The sequence below is a fragment of the Penaeus japonicus genome, unplaced genomic scaffold, assembly GCF_977035675.1.
Source record: "Penaeus japonicus unplaced genomic scaffold, GWHDUDI00000001_assembly GWHDUDI00000019, whole genome shotgun sequence".
NCBI classification, from domain to species: domain Eukaryota; kingdom Metazoa; phylum Arthropoda; class Malacostraca; order Decapoda; family Penaeidae; genus Penaeus; species Penaeus japonicus.
This window is the reverse complement of record NW_028234421.1, coordinates 30,815,296-30,817,795: the sequence shown is the minus strand read 5'-3', so window position 1 is coordinate 30,817,795 and position 2,500 is coordinate 30,815,296. Positions and strand designations below refer to the sequence as shown.

The window sequence follows — 2,500 nt, the reverse complement described above, 5'->3', positions numbered from 1 at the left end:
TTCTTTAATCTTCATCGGTGAATTCACACGATATGACTCTCTCTTTCTCTCTATCTAAACTTTTTATTTATTTATTCTTCTGCTCAAAATGATAAGCATATAGATAAATGAATAAAAAGACGACAGATACAGCACTAAGAGAATGAATTTACATTTCGTTAAGAAACCGATTTTTCAAGCGCACGTTGTCAGTCAGAGAGCGCGAGTTCAAACGTTTCTTTCCCAAGGTCGGCGAGGAGGGACCCCGCGCTCTCTATCAGGCAATTTGTGTCTTTCATTGGAACGTTTTATCTGAAATAGCGTTCGTTTATTTTATTTTTTTTTTTGTGCATTTGCGATGAAGTGTTATTCATTTGTTTAGTTTTGTGAATAAGATTCTGTGAATGATCCTGAAAATAGGTGTAACTTGTATCATTGTTTGATGTATTTTGTAAGATGTGTAATTACAAAAAATAAAATTTATTTCAGATATCGGAAAAAAAAGTATACTCTCTCTTTCAAATATAAAGAATAGATGAATAGAAAGATGTAGCTATACTCATAGATACATTGTACACAGTAAATTATCTTTAAAATGTCTCTTGAAAGTCCAAAAACGAAATCATCGTAAGTGAATATCTAACCGAAATGTCAAGTTGTAACGACTATTTCCCCGTAAGTGACGATCAGTTCCGAAGTAAGTCTCCTGAAATTCGTATAAAGTCCGAGTATCTTACCTTTTCTAATGTCAAACAGCAACTTCCAGGCGTAAGTGTCTCCTTTAATCCCGACCTGTCTTGCGTATTATAATTTTTTTTAGATACGACGTTCACTCGAGTGTCATCCGTAAACTTCAATGAACACAAAACACGGTCACCAAGTCTTTTATGAATGAAAACAAAGTTCAAAAGTAAAAATAAAAAAGCTTGGTCGTCGTCGTCGTCGCACCGAGAAGTCCCGCGTCGAAGTCGTCACGAAAGTCGTTATCGCCGAGCAGGTCGTCGGCGGCGGAGTCGAGGAGGGGAACGTCCGTACAGCGTCGCGTCTGGAAGCTGACTGATGGTTGGCGACGGCAGCCGGAGGACCTAAGCGCCGCCGCCAGGCCTCGCCGCACATGTGGGGCCGCTGAGGACCCCCCCCCCCTCTCCCCTCCAACCCCCCACTATTTTCCCCTCCTTAGTCCATCCCCTCCCTCTTGTACACCCCCACCCCCACCCCCATCCCTTTGGTCTCTCCTATGCTTGTTCCGTCCTCCTATTGGCCCCTCCCCCCCCCCTCTCTCTCTCTCTTCCTCGTATTCACCCTCCCGTTCTTGACCCCCCCACCCTAGTTCTCCCCTCACGCCCCCCTTCCCCCCTTCGGCCCCCATTCTTTCGTGCGACAGATGTCCGGCCGACACGACCCGAACATACTGGCGTCCGCACAGGATTATGATACGGTGTGAAGGTCTTTGGTGGTTTCTGGAATTGTCTCCAAGGTCCTTTTTCCTGGCTATCTGACCTATTTTTTTAAATTCTAGATTATACGCCATTTTGTTGTAATTCTTTATCAGGTTTTCTTGGGTCATATGTATTTCACTGGTGAGATAATGATTATAAGGTGTGGTAAGGTATTTTTGTTGAAATTTACGATTTTTTTTTTCTGTTTGTGCTTAACGTCACGCCTATGTTAATGGACTTTAAAGCACACCAAAATAGCCTTGTGTACAGGAAAACCGAAAAGGGCATATAGAGTCACTGAAGGGGATGTTACTCTCAAGAAAAGAATACTGACGATTTTATTAAAACTGTTTACGGTTATTCTTTCCTTGTGACATTTTTACATCTGTAACACCAACTTTACGAAATTAAATAATCATCATTATTCATGTATATATTAATTTCTATAAATATGCAGAATTTTTCTTCCCGCTAAGAATTTTCTCCTTTTGGAAATAGTCTCCGCATTAACCCCCCCTCCCCTCCCCACCACCAATGCCGCGAATCTGCACTTTACATTCAGTCACTGATCACTGTATCTTTTATCCAAGTCAACGTATTGTATAAGTCAATAAGTAAGTCACAGCAGCCTTTCCTAAATCACTGCAGCTCTACCTAAGTCAAGTCCCAAACTGGACTGTGCTGGTTCCGGGATGTTCCTCGCAGTCACGAGCAAATACTACTGTCAGGGATTTCGTGTAATGGAATTTACTCACGTTCGTGCGTCCTGACACAAGATCACGGCGTAAGACTTCGATTTTTCTCTGGGATTATTGGATCTAGTGGCCATTATAAGAGTGTATTAACTTCAACATTAATTATCTTTTATCTTAATGTGAACTAGTATGTATATGTATATTTGTATATGTATATACGTACATACATACATACATATGTATATATATATGTATATATATGTATATATAAATATATATACATATGTAAATAAATTGATACAAATAAATAAATAAATAAAAATATATACATCTATCTATCTATCTATCTATCTATCTATATATATATATATACACATATACATATGT

At 39.6% G+C, this 2,500-nt stretch overlaps 1 protein-coding gene across 1 annotated transcript in view; it reads right to left on the bottom strand.

Moving 5' to 3' along the window:
• Positions 1–1,047, bottom strand: part of tyn (trynity) — a 66,375-nt gene extending 65,328 nt beyond the window's left edge. Inside the window, exon 1 of the mRNA XM_086547151.1 lies at positions 717–1,047. The gene's annotated coding sequence lies outside the window, so the exon portion shown is untranslated. The remainder of the gene's footprint in view (positions 1–716) is intronic.
• Between the last annotated feature and the right edge of the window lie 1,453 nt (positions 1,048–2,500).